This window comes from Cynocephalus volans, chromosome 6, assembly GCF_027409185.1.
Source record: "Cynocephalus volans isolate mCynVol1 chromosome 6, mCynVol1.pri, whole genome shotgun sequence".
Lineage (NCBI taxonomy): Eukaryota > Metazoa > Chordata > Mammalia > Dermoptera > Cynocephalidae > Cynocephalus > Cynocephalus volans.
In genome coordinates, this window is record NC_084465.1 from 12432755 (window position 1) to 12447867 (window position 15113).

Genomic DNA, 15113 nt, shown 5'->3' on the forward strand with positions numbered 1-15113 from the left:
ACTGGTCATCTTTAAAAAAAAAAAAAAAAAAAAAGATTTCTTACTTTAGCATGTGTTTCTACTGGTCTATCTTCATAGGTTATTGATTTGTACTTCATATATTCCAGATTCTTCATCTTTTTTTACTTATGTATATTGTTAATATCCTCACTGAATGTGTGGCTTGTATTTATATTTTCTTTATAATGATTTTAGTGTAGTTAAAATGTTGAATCTATTCTGTTTTACTTTGCACTCCTTCCATATTGTTTAAGAAATCTTTACTTAACCAGAAATCCTAAAGAGATTCTTCAATATGTTCTTATAAAAATGTTATGGCTTTGTTTTTCATATTTAAGTTACCTCTCTTGAATTGATCTTGTGCATGCCTCAACATAGAGAAACTTTTTATTTTCTTCTCTATGACTAACCAACTATCTCAGCACATTTATTAAACACCCTATCCCAATCTACTGATTTCATTTATGTAGAGATCTGTAACGAGGCTCTGAATTCTGTATATTAGTGTCTTTATCTATCTTTGTACCAAACAGTATATTTAACTACCATGGCTTTAAGATACATCTTGATATCCAGTAAAGCGAGTCACTGATCTAATTCCTTTATTCATGAATATTTTGGCCTTTGTTCTTCCAATTGAATTGTAGAACCATTTCAGCAAGTATTTCTAATGTTGAGTTTGCTTGACATTGCATGAAAACTTCCAATTGATTTGCACAGTTGATATTTTTTCTTTCTAACCAGAAATATGGTACATCACTCCATTTATTGATATATTCTTCAATATTTTTCAATAAATATTTCCTATAAAGAAATATTTTACACTGTTTTCTGCTAGATTATCCGTTTCTCCTCTCTCTCTCCTCACTGTCTCTTCCTCTTTCTCTTTCCTATATATATATGGGTGTGCGTGCATGTGTGTGAACAAACACAAGCATGCATACATATATATACATATACATGTAAACATATACAAACATACATATATGTGCATATATGCTATATGAATCTATAAGTAAGCTTGCTAAACTATATTTTGAGTTAAAACTATTAAAAAAGCATGCATGGACTCAGTTTTATGACTGTCAAATTAATAATCCAAAATTATTTTACATTCTCATATACACACTTATACCACTTTTTAAAAGATACAATGGAAGAAAAAAAACCAGTTAAAACAGCAAAAACAACAAAAGTGAAAGATAAAATGCCAAAGTATAAATGAACATGAAATATAAAAGACCTATATGGAGAACATTTTAAGACACTATTGAAAGACAGAAAAGAAGATTGAACAAATGAAAATGTACACTATGATTTTAAATTTAAAATACTGCATCACGGGCCGAGCCCGTGGCGCACTCGGGAGAGTGCGGAGCTGGGAGCGCAGCGAAGCTCCCGCCGCGGGTTCGGATCCTATATAGGAATAGCCAGTGCACTCACTGGCTGAGTGCTGGTCACGAAAAAGACAAAAAAAAAAAAAAAATACTGCATCATAAAAAAAATCTGCCCTTCCCTCATCCTTCCACTAACACACACATATGCACACACACATACAAGCACACTGATTCTGTTCCCGTTCTCTGCCTTGTTTCCTGAATCATTTATTCACTGTGAATCTACTATATCTTTGGCTCATTACACTTTCTTTGTTGCTTTTCTCCCAGTACTAATATGCAAGCTCCACAAGCACAGTCAATCTCCATCAAGTAAAAATAACCTGGTACATAATAAGTACTGAATAAATAGGTACTGAAGGACACAAAAGACGGTTATATAAATGGAAAAATATGCCAGGTTCTTGGATAGGTACATTCAATATTAGATGAATAGATGATGATAAATATATAGAAAGAGATACATACACACATACATACATAGATTATCTCCCATACCTTCATACTGGCCCTCTGCATCCCCATTTCCTACTTTAGTTTTGTCCATAGCACTGAAAACTTGTATTATTTACCCATTTTATTGCTCCCAATGTTTACATCCCACCACTAAGATGTAACAACCTTAAGGACATTGAGGTTTCTTCAGTTTTATCCACTGTTCTAGCCCCAGTACTGGAATAGTGCTTGGCACATATTAAGCATCAAATAAATATTTGCTACTTTTTAATTAATTTTTATTGAAACATATTGATTGCACATAGTTATGAGTTATAGAAATATATTTGAATACATACATACAATGTATGGTGATATAATCAGGGTAATTAGTGTATTAATTATTGCAAAACTTTATGATTTTTTGTGATATAAACATTAAATCCCCTCTCTCCTAGTCATTTGAAAACATGCAGTGAATCACTGTTAACTATAGATTCCTGTCTCAACTGTACACCAATAGAACTTATTTTTCCTATCTAGTTGTAATTTTGTGCCCATTAACTAGTCTCTCACTAACCACCCTTCACCCTCCTACCTCTAATAATTACAAATTATTCTACACATTTAAAGTAAACTCTGTCTAATAACAATGAACATTTTTTTAGACATATATAAGCAGATGCTAAAGTTCCTATCAAAACTAAATAAGAACATTCAGTGCATTTTAGGTACCAGCACATGAATATATAGATCATTGAGACAGAAAAAAATTAGACTAAATATATAGGAAAATTTGCTACACGAAAAACATAGCATCTCAAATTAGTAGGGGAATGATCAAATTGTTAAGTAAGGAGTATTTGATCACCAAAATTACATCACAAAACAGGATAAACTTTAAATATGTCAAAGATTTAAATAAATAATATGAAAAATACCATAAGAGAACAGGGGAGCATTTCTTTCTAATCTTGGAGTAAGGAAGGTCCTAGTTGCTTTGGGATAAAATCCAGAAGCCATGAAATAAATGACTGAAAAATTCAATCTCATAAAAATAAAATTCAATAAAGAAAAAAAAAATAGGCAAAGTGAAAACATGAACACCAAACTGGGTAAAAAATATTGGAAATCCACATCACAAAAGCTAATCACCTTAATATATAAAAATCCTCGTCAACAACACAATAAAATATGAATAACATGAATAAACACTTCATGAAAAACAACTTTTAACTAGTCTGATTTTTCATCATATGAAAATTGCTGAATTTAACCTATAACAAGGGACATGATAATTTAAACCACACAGAAATACATTCTTCATCTGACAGTTTAGCAAAAATCCAAAAAGATGTTAACATCATCTGTTGGTAAGGTTATGGTAACATATACCATCAGTTACATAGCTACCAACCTCCATGGAGAACAGTTTGGCAGTATTTATTAAAATTACAAGTGTAATACTTTTTGATTCAATAACCCCACTTACAGGAAATTTTCCTGCAGTATACTTGCACATGTACAAAATACCTAAGACATGATGTTGCTACTAATTGTTGGGGGAAAAAAACATAAACATTTGTTAATAGAAGACTTATTAAATAAACCATTGTACTATACCACTGTGAAGAAAGAATAAAAACATCCTATCTCATATACTAATCAAGAAAGATGTACACAATATGGTATACATGAAAGAAGCAAAGTCTACAAAAGTAGGTATAGTATACAAGAGAGATAATTTTATGAGAAAGTTGTTTTTCTATGAGAAAATTGCAAGAATTTACTAGTAGTTTACTAGTAATTTACTAATAGTAAGTAAATACTTCTCTGCTTATAATTGAATAAGGAATCTGTGTATCAATACAATCTAATAAAAATAGAAACCTGCAAAAGAAACCCACAGTATTGGGAAGATGGGACAGAAGTTTAAAGTCACTTAGACTGCTTGGTAAATTCCTTTCTTTTTTTTAAAATTAAACCAATGCTTTCTTAGCAAGCATTAGGCCAATGATATTTACGTTTACCTGATCATTTTATTGGAAAACACTTAAATAACATTTCTAATGATCACAAATTCAGTACCACTGATTAGAGTTTTACATTATCTTTACCAGATACTGCACAAGCAAAGACAGACGGCATCCTTTATGTGATGCTTATTAGCATAGACAAGCCAATACTGCATTCTTCTACTAAACTTATTCGTGCTCCTTTTCAAGACATGCACAGATACAATCTTTTACAATTTGCACAACTTTTTTAAAGTGTCTTAACTTTGATATTACCGTAAGCTATTGTGGAATTTGGGCAGTAGGTAGAATTTGAGGTTAGTGTACAACCTTGCTAATTCAAGTATGGTCTGAAGACTATCATTAGTATCACCTGCAAGCTCCTTAGAAAGGCTGATGGAAGATTCCAGCCCAGAACTGCTGAGTCATTTTAACAAAAGCTTCAGATAATTTCTATGCCCTCTAGCGTTGGAGAAGCACTGATTTATAGGACGACACACCTAGCTTTTGTGGTTTCTTCAATTTATTGTATACATACAGTATTTACATGGTTTTCAAAATCTCCTGTAAATTTTTCTACATTTTCTTACATTTGCCATTTTTCTTTTTCTCTGTTCTCTCATTTTTCTTCTCCCTACTGAATGTTTTTTCATTTATAGGTTCTATTCTTGTTCCTCTGTCATCGAGATATCAAGAGATTTTAGTTTTGGGGATCCGAGAAATTTTAGCACTAATTTGAACCATGCTAGAAAATTTAATCCTTAAAGAACTTCCCTGAAACATTTTTCTTCAATGTCTCTATTGTTTTAATTTATTTCTGATTATAAAAGAGTTTCATTTATTTGATTTCTGCTGAGGTGGAAGAACAGCAGATTAGTGGAGGTAAAGGAAGGAGAGAAATAATGTTTTGGGGGCAAGAATTCATTGTGTGAATCTTAGGAAAAACCTTTGCCAGTAAAATACCATAAACACATATGTATAATTTTGTGCATATAGTTTTAAAGTATGTGGGTACTCTGAAACCCACATACAAATTATGATTTCCATGTCCTAAGTACAAGCTGAAATAAATGTGAATATCTACACTTTCTTGTCAATGTTCAACCAACTAAACAAATACAGACGATTCTGGGAAAGAAGGTAAATGTTTTGTCCCTGCTGATGCACATTAATTGTGGAATATTGGTATAATCATAACAAACCAAATGAAATATAAATTTCCTTTAGTAAACTGAAGATAATTAATTCCCTTTCTGATGATGAAGTAGAGCAGTCCAATACTGTTTGTTTTATAATGGGAAGCTCCTTATCTGTGAAACTGTAGTAGGGTCAGGAATACTCAGCCAATTGAGCAATTGGGTTGGCTGAATATCCTCAAGTACTGTGTAATTTAGGTCAAGCAGGTTAATTAACATATTATTGTTTGGCCAAATAAACAGCGTCAAATTGCCGAACCTAAATTCCTCAAATAGTAACACATAAATCTTAGTACTCTGGCACTACTACAGATGGCAGCATGCTATCTGATGGATGGAGAGGGTTGCCTGAGCATAACATTAAGATTCGAAACAGCAGAAGAATTTCACACTGAACAAATTTCATGGGGCAGCAGAAATTTATCATGTTTGTTTTGTCACTGTAATTCACATCTTGCCAGCTCAACCCCGTAAAGAAATAAGGGACATATTCAGAAGGGACATATACAGAATCAAAATGGGGAGTTAACAGACACAATATGCAAAAATAGGGTACAATAAACCACATTCTGAGAAAGAAATGATATAAAGTGCAATATTGTTGCTTTGCTTTTTATAAAAAACGTAAATTTCCAATTGTCTTTTGTTTATTTCTTATTTATCTTGCTTCTTATATTATTACACAATGTTTTGGGAAGGATTTGGCCAAGTACTAATTCTCCATCTTATCGTTTTCTATCTTTTCTCCAAAGAGCATTATATTTACCTTAAATAAAAATAGACCATAATAACATGCAACACAATTACAATGGCAATTCCTGAGAAAAAGTTTGATAATTAGAGAGAATATCTCAGATCCTTAACTCATAATTTTATTAAATTCCTAAGTGAAATCTTGTTTTCCATGTGTGTGGGGTCCCTAAGTCCATTCTCAGGTTTGATGATTCACTGGAAGGATTCACAGGACCCAGAAAGCTGTTATACTCATGGCTACAGTTTATTATAGCAAGAGCACACAGATTAAAATCAGCAAACGAAAAACGTGTGAAAGGAGGAGTCCAGAAGAAACCAGGCAGGAGCTTCCAGTTGTCTTCCCCCATGGGAAACACACAGTCAGTGCTTAGTTCTCCCAATGATGGGTAACAACAAGGGACGCTCTCCTCAGCCTTGGAGTCCAGGAATTTCAATCAAGCATCAGTCTCTTAGGCATGCAGCGCCTGTGCGACTGACCTCAGCTACTCAGATGCTAACCCCCCCCCCCCCCCAAGAAATCAAACTGATACAGCATGGCTCAAAGCCCCAGTCATACGTACAAAAAAAGGCAATAACCATAAATCCCATTGTTAGCATAACCTATCTTATGTGGCCCAAACCCTCAGAAATACAAAGAAATTCATATCACTCAGGATATTCCAAGGGCTCAGAGGTTATCTCCCAGAAGCCAGACAACAGCCAGTTCAGAAGACCTTTGGAGTACGCAGGGTTTGGGCAACCTAACTCCGATGAATTAAGCCTTCACCGCACACCATAAAGAGGAACAGCAATCATGGCTATATATCCACTCTAATGTTTACCTTACTCACGACTGTTCCCTCTCATTTCCTCTGGATTTCTTACTGCCGTACACTCTGACAAGACTGTGATTTTACATTCAGAAAAATCAGATATTCTAGGTATGTGTACCCAAGTAGAGATTATTCTCTAGCTTTTTATTTATTTTTCTCTTCAGGCAGCCAAACAGATGTATTCTTTTCAAAGTAATCATGGCCATTATTAAGTTAATTTCCTGGTATCTGAATACATAAATCTTGGAGGAAGCAAGGTCCATCTCATTAATACAGAAGCTAAAATGTCCAAAGCGTGTGTTTTTATGCCCCTCTGGTCATTACGGTGTGGACATGGGATCAGCCAATTGTGCCACCCTAGCTGGGGCTGAATCTGGAGTATCTCAAAGAATGAGCCAGAGGTATTTCTCTTACAGATTCCCTAGCTTTGCTTAATCCCTCTCCACATTTGACCTACATTCTTTGAACTCCAAATTTCTGCAATCTACAAAATATCATTTCAGTAAATTAAGTTTATGTAAAAATTTTTCTGAGTGAATGCTGCTTTCAATAAAGAACTTTGGATAACACAGGAACTCTACTAAGAAATTTAAATAAAAGTAAATGAACAATTATAGGGAAGATTTTGAAATTTCTAACAGATGTCTAATAACAAATTTCATGTTTGGCAAAAATTCTTAAGGACTTAGACCTCAAATTTCTGTCTGAGAAAATTATAATGTGAGGTAGTTTCTATAGGCTCAGTTGTGAGGTTTTCTGAGAATTTCAATCTTTCCCAGGCTATTTCTTGATCTTTCTAAATGGGACCTCAATAACAGCTCTGAGTTTCACTACACTTTCTCAATTCTCTTGTCTGATCAATTTTTCTCTGAATGTAGATAGACCCCTAGTGATGAAGACTCTTGGAGATTCTTTTTAAAAGTAGTTCCAAATGCTTTGCTCTGACTTCATGCTATATTATATTAATATTGAATTTCCTACACCTTTCCTGAAGGATTTCTATTTTCAAAACTTGAAAAATTTAATTCCCACCTTTGTCCAAACTTGTTCTACATTTTCTGAAATACTCAACTTTGTCTACCTCAGTATCAGCCTTCTGATTTTTGATGATGGACACCAGTTTTCTAGAGGCTTTTACAAGATGAAAATACACTGGTCTTTTCATCTTTCAAACACCCTTATATTTCAGTCTTTAATCTATTTTGAGTTGATTTTTGTGCATGGTGTGAGAAAATGGTCTAATTTTCTCTTCTTGAATGTGGGTATCCACTTTTCCCAACACCGTTTGTTTGAAGAGAATGTCCTTTCCCCATTGTGTGGTCTTGACACCTTTTTTGAAGATCATTTGACAATATATACGTGAATTTATTTCTGGGCTCTATATTCTATTCCATTGGTCCATGTATCTGTCTTTATGCAAGTGTAATTCTGGTTTGATTACTGTAACTTTGTAATATGTTTTGAAGACAGGAAGTGGGAGGCCTCCAGATTTTTGTTCTGTTTCTCAAGATTGTTTTAGCTCTTTGGGATCCTTTGTGCTTCCATATAATTTTTAAGATCGTTTTTTCTATTGCTGCCAAATATGCCATTAGGATCTTGATAGAAATTAGATTGAATCTGTAGATCACTTTGGATAGTATGTGTATCTTAACAATATTCAGTCTTTCAATCCATGAACATAAGCATCCTTTCCACTTATTACGATTCTCTTTAATTTCTTTCATCAATGATTTGAGTAGCCCACACATAAGGAATGGGGTGTACCTACATTATTTGGAATTGTTCTGCCCAGGAGATGCACCTATTCTCCTCCACTCATTTATTGGTTTAATTTTTTATTTATATCGGTGAGGACTCATGGATGTTTACTTTATACTTTGGGCCAAAAAGCAATATTTCCTTATTTTGTTGCTCAAACTGTTCCAGCTTTGGCCAGTAGAAAGCCTTTCAGTTCACTTCTGTACTCCTTTGCTGTACCCCAATCATTGGGAAGATTTTTTTTTTTTTTTTTTTTGACATTTTCTTACTTTCTGGCACTAGAATGCTCCAGGCTTATCTTATATAAGTTTTGCCCCAGTCCTAGAAACAGCCATTTCTCCAAGGATACCTGGGTTTTTTCTTTTCTTTTCTTTTTTTCTTTCTTTTTCTTTTTCTTTTGAGATCTGGATGTAACCAATCATTTTTGAAAATATCTCTTGGATATTTTTCTTACTGGGCAATATTACTGCCACCACCTTAGCGGTGGTCCAACATATAATATTTGTTAACTTTTATGTTTTCTTGCTGAAAGCTGATAGAATAATATTTCCAAAATATTTTTAAGCATTCCACTCAGTACTTACGTAGATGCAATAACACACATTCTCTTTGTGACCAGTACTAAACTTTCCAAGAATGAGCATCAGTTAATCCTACTGTACTTATGGAATATTATTTCCTATCTTTCTAAACTCTCAGGCTGTTTTCTAGTCAGGCTGACTCTTTTACAGCCCCTCACAAGTACCTTACCCATTCTAATTTCTGTGCTTTTTGTTTATACAATTTTCCTTTTTTCCTTTCAGATATAGTTCCAGGCCCATCTCTATAACAATTATCATATTTTGTTAGAGTAACTTGAATGTACTTAGACATGACCAGCCAGTAGGTACAAATGAGGTCATATTAATATGTGTGCCCAACTATATATGAGTGAATATACACTCCTACATGTGAGTTTCTATCCTACTTTTCCAGGATTTTTTCTATCCCCTCTAGAATCTCAAGATATCTTCCGGACTATAACACTAACTTTTTAACATAATCAGCTTCCTGGGCTTCTTCTGGAGAAGTTTTTCAGCCTCTGATCAGGACCATTGCCAAGCATTGCTCTACGAAATGGGTATTCAACAACCTAGCCCTTAGCATTGACTCTTTTAGAGTCATATCACAGCTGGGTAATTTGGGCTCTGTGGTGTCATAGTTTATATACTATCTGAGATGAAAGATCTGATAGAATAACATAAGGTCCCTGTATTAGTCAAAATTCAAACAGTGAAAAATTTAATTAAAATCATCCAGGGAAGGCTTACTTATGATGGGTGTTAGGGAGCCACAATAGTGCAGGAACCTGTACTAGCAGCAGTGGAGCTGCTACTCCTCCTAAGGCCAAAGAGACAAGAAGACAAGAGAATTCCATCAAGCAGGCTGCCTTGAGTGGGGCAGTGGCTTCGGTAGAGAGAGAGCCAGCATGAGGCAGTCTCTCACAGAAGAAATTAGAGGAATAAATGGTTTACTAGGCAATGACACTAAACTAGAGACAACAGAGAATGATAGTAACTAAAGAATGTATGTTGACTTTTCTTCCTCTGATCATTCTAGGGCTCTACATTAGGTGGACCCAAATGGAAGTGAGAGGGCATGGTTGTTCCGTTGATATAATCTACACAGGTGGACGTCAGAGACACAGAACTGGAGAAGAAAGGTAGAGAATGGCACTAGAGTGGAAAATAGAAGCATTTGGCACAGACATACTTGATTATTCATATCTTCCATCTATTGAGCAATCAGATACTTTTCTTTAATAATGAGTGACAATTGTCACAACTAGCCACAAACATCAGGGTATCATAAAAGGCTGAATTTTACAACAATACCCTTAAAACTTGAGGGTAAATAAAAGTGTCATTTAATAAAAACAATAATGCCTTGCACTTTGCACTGCACTTTGTAATTCTAAGTACATTTACATATGAAGCCTCATTTAATAGATATTAATGAAACAATAAACAATATTCACTGGTCCCATGCTGGGTGCTGTTCTGGGGGATTTAATTCCCACATTTCTATAAGCTACTCTGTGTTACAGGTAAGGAAGATGATGCAGCTGGCCAGTAGCTCAGTTGGTTAGAGCTCAGCAAGGTAAGAGCAAGGCCAAGGGTTCAGATCCTCATAGGAGCCAGCCGCCAAAAAAAAACAAAAAAACAGAAAAGAAAGAAAAGATAAAAAAAGAGAGAGAGATAAGGAAAATGAGACACAGTGAAGAGAAGTTATCTAAGTTGCCAAATAGTAGGGCCTGGACATTAACACAGAACCTGCCCTCAAAACCAATGTATTTGTTGCTTTTGACATGTACAATGAAAATGGAAAATAAATATGGTTTAATGGAGTTACTTTGCATAAGAAAAAAACAAATGCTTTGAGGAGATAAGGTTAAATTCTTTGAATTTTTTCGAATAAAGAATTTAGCAATGGGACAATAGTTTTCAACTCTAAGCTCAGAGCTCCTTTCGTTGTTTCTCATTTTTAAGAAAGATTTCTTTGGTAGTCATGATGAATTTGTGTCAATTTCCTATTAGAGCTAATGCAAAAAAATTGAATATAAATAGCTAAATGTAAAAAGGCATATATAGTTTTCATTTAACATGCAAAAATATTGAATTGCATTTACTGCATTTAGATATAATTTATGAGGTGTTGATGTCACAGCCCCTCTGGTAATGCACCCAGATTTCCTGTGATGATAAATGGCTATCACATGCTGCCTTGGATTGAATGTCCCTCCGAAACTGAATCCCCTCTGTAACTACTGAGTGTAGGAAATCCTATTATGATAACTGAAAAGTGGGGCCTTGAAGAGGTGATTAAGTTAATGGTTTAATGGTGGTCATGGGCATGGTTATGAGGGCTTTAAAATGAGAGTGCATGAGAAGCTATCTCTCTCCCTTTCCATTTTCACCATCTTGCAATATGATACCTCGTGTCGCTGAAACCACCACCAAGGAAGATCTTCACCAGATGTGTTCCTTGGACTTTGGACTTCCCAGTCTCTGAAACTGTAAACAGTAAATTTCATTTTCTTACAAATTACCCAATTCCAGGTATTTTGTTATAAGCAGCAGAAATGGACTAATACACATGCCTGCTGTGTGGTAAGGTGTCTACCCTGCTTCTTGCTTTTCTTGGAGAATAAAAGGTGGTACAACCAAGTAATACAGCTGTCTGGAGCATAATCTATGATGTTCTGATGCACTGTGCATTATGGTTGTTTTTTTTTTTTTTAATATTCCACTTAAGCAAAATTCTTTCAAACATGTTTCAGTGCTGTTGTTGATCTAAAGTTCCTTATTGTCAGCCTGCCATGGACAACTTAAATTCATTTTGTATATTTTGTATACTTGGTATATATGTTCTTTACTTATCAATACTCACTGTTGTTCCTAGCCCAGTGTTCTGCAGATTCATATTATTTAAGATACATGTATATGAATATCTTGAGTTCTTATAACCTCAGTGTATTTTTTTAATTCATTTAACTAAACATATCACACCTTTATTTTTTTTTTTAATTTTATTTTTTATTTTTTTTTAAATTTTATTTTGTCGATATACATTGTGGCTGATTATTGCTCCCCATCACCAAAACCTCCCTCCCTTCTCCCTCCCCCCCTCCCCCCCAACAATGTCCTTTCTGTTTGCTTGTCATATCAACTTCAAGTAATTGTGGTTGTTATATCTTCTCCCCCCCCCCGGTTTTGTGTGTGTGAATGTGTGTGTGTGTGTGTGTGTGTGTGTGTGTGTGTGTGTGTGTGTGTGTGTGTGTGTGTGTGAATTTATATATTAATTTTTAGCTCCCACCAATCAGTGAGAACATGTGGTATTTCTCTTTCTGTGCCTGACTTGTTTCACTTAGTATAATTCTCTCGAGGTCCATCCATGTTGTTGCAAATGGCAGTATTTCATTCGTTTTTATAGCTGAGTAGTATTCCATTGTGTAGATGTACCACATTTTCCGTATCCACTCATCTGATGATGGACATTTGGGCTGGTTCCAACTCTTGGCTATTGTAAAGAGTGCTGCGATAAACATTGGGAAACAGGTATACCTTCGACTTGATGATTTCCATTCCTCTGTGTATATTCCCAGCACTGGGATAGGTGCGTCATATGGTATATCTATCTGCAATTGTTTGAGGAACCTCCATACCATTTTCCATAGAGGCTGCACCATTTTGCAGTCCCACCAACAATGTATGAGAGTTCCTTTTTCTCCGCAACCTCGCCAGCATTTATCGTTCAGAGTCTTTTGGATTTTAGCCATCCTAACTGGGGTTAGGTGGTATCTCAGTGTGGTTTTGATTTGCATTTCCCGGATGCTGAGTGATGTTGAGCATTTTTTCATATGTCTGTTGGCCATTTGGATATCTTCCTTAGAGAAATGCCTGCTTAGCTCTTTTGCCCATTTTTTAAATAGGTTGCTTGTTTTCTTCTTGTAAAGTTGTTTGAGTTCCTTGTATATTCTGGATATTAATCCTTTGTCAGATGTATATTTTGCAAATATTTTCTCCCACTCTGTTGGTTGTCTTTTAACTCTGTTAATTGTTTCTTTTACTGTGCAGAAGCTTTTTAGTTTGATATAATCCCATTTGTTTATTTTTCCTTTGGTTGCCCGTGCTTTTGGGGTCGTGTTCATGAAGTCTGTGTCCAGTCCTATTTCCTGAAGTGTTTCTCCTATGTTTTCTTTAAGAAGTTTTATTCACACCTTTATTTTTAAAAACACTGTATTAGTCTGTTTTGTGTTCTATAACAGAAATACCTGAGACTGGGTAATTTGTAAAGAACAGAGGTTTATTTGGCTTACGATTCTGGGACAGCTGCCTCTGGCACGGGCCTCAGGCTGCTTCTACTCATGGTGGAAAGCAGCAGGCAGCAGGCAGCTGGCTGGTACTAGCAGATCACATGGTGAGAGGAAGCAAGGGTGGGGGGAGGTGCCAGGGTCTTTTAAACAACCAGCTCTCATGGGAACTAATAGAGTGAGGTCTCACTCAGGACCCCCACAGCCCAGAGAGAGCATTAATCCATTCATGAGGGATCTGCCCCCATGACTCAATCAGTTTCCAACACTGCCACATTGGGGATCAGATTTCCATGTGAGTTTTGGTGGGGACTGCACTTCCAAACTCTGTCAAACACCAACCTATTGTGTTTCTGTATCTGACTTATTGTATACTTCAAAATATTGACATGGTTTTACCTTGTGCTGAAAATGGGTATTTATTCTGTAGGATAAAAATCCTAATACAAGCCAGCATACATTACTCAATTCTATAATATCTTCCCTTACCACTCTGTTTTGCTTACTCCTGGCAACGTACAATGACTTAACATCGTGGAAATGTTTCTTCAGAGTGGTTTAGACCAGTAGGTACTGACATTAAAACAATTTTAGGGTTTTAACTTATTGTTGGTTATAAAAGGAAAATTAATAGGAGAAAAAATACTAGTTTTTTCAAGATTTACTAAGCTCAATTATCTCCACATGAGCAAATTATACCTCTAGCATAAATTTAATTTGGGAGGCTCCCAAGCTCTCAAAGAACACCCAGAAATTGTACCATTTACCCTTGAGAACTATAAAATATATACACCATAAGTCCTGTTCCATATCACCTCAAACCCATCATGTTCTCGTCACATTCTGAAGACCTATTGAACTATATTCAAATGGAGTGGGTACTGATAATGAAGTGGGTATTGATGGAGAAGATGTCTGTTTCTGGCACCTTAGGTTTGTTGAAGAATCTTCTGTAAAATGACCTATATTTTAGGGCTATTTTGATCATTTTAAACAATATTAGATATACATTGTATTTATTTCTTCTATAAAAGGAAGAAAGAAGTCGTTAGAATATTTTTATTCTCTAAAAATGCATAAATGTGTGCCTACTATGAGCAAGATTGGATTAGATAATAAAGACAAAAACATGGAAAGATGTAACCTGGGATATACATACCGTAGTAAACAAATTCTTCTAAAGAAAACTACTGCAAATGATTCAAACCCTGAATTCAAATTTCCAAGAAATCTTTATGTTGGCAGATTTACAAATTGTATTGGCACTAATTCAAAAGCCTGAAGAAATAGTAAATAGCACATCCCTAGGTGATAAATATGGGTGAACATTGCCAGCATTTATGATTTAAACTGTTAAAAACAACCTTGAGGATATGCTCAAAATTCAGCCTCTTCTAACACATCTCCTAGTCATCACACATTCTCCTAAAATCACATGTTCCTGCACCCCAATACAGTAAGACAATAGATGAGGCAGTTGGCTCACAGATAGACACATAACCCTATCAATGTTGGTTAGACTAAAAAAGCTGTTTTCTTGTATTCCTGAAAAAGAATAACTCTCTCTCTCTCACCCATTGGAGTTACCAGAAGAAGCTGTTCTCTTTTTCCTTGACATTGTGAAGGTGTCACTTTTTAAACAAATTGTGGAGTCCTAAGCCCAAGAGACCCAAAGCAGGAGCTCCATGTCTTCTTAAGGTTTGAGTTGGGAATTCTCAGAGGTCACTTCTGCTACTTAGTCAAAGACAGTCCTAAGGCCAGCCCAGATTCAGAGGAAGGGAAATAAAGTCCACCTCTGGATGGGAGGGGATGCATGTGTGTACAGGAATGGAATAATTATTGGTGACCGTATTTGGAAACAGTCTACCACAGTGAAGGACTGATTGGGCGGAGAC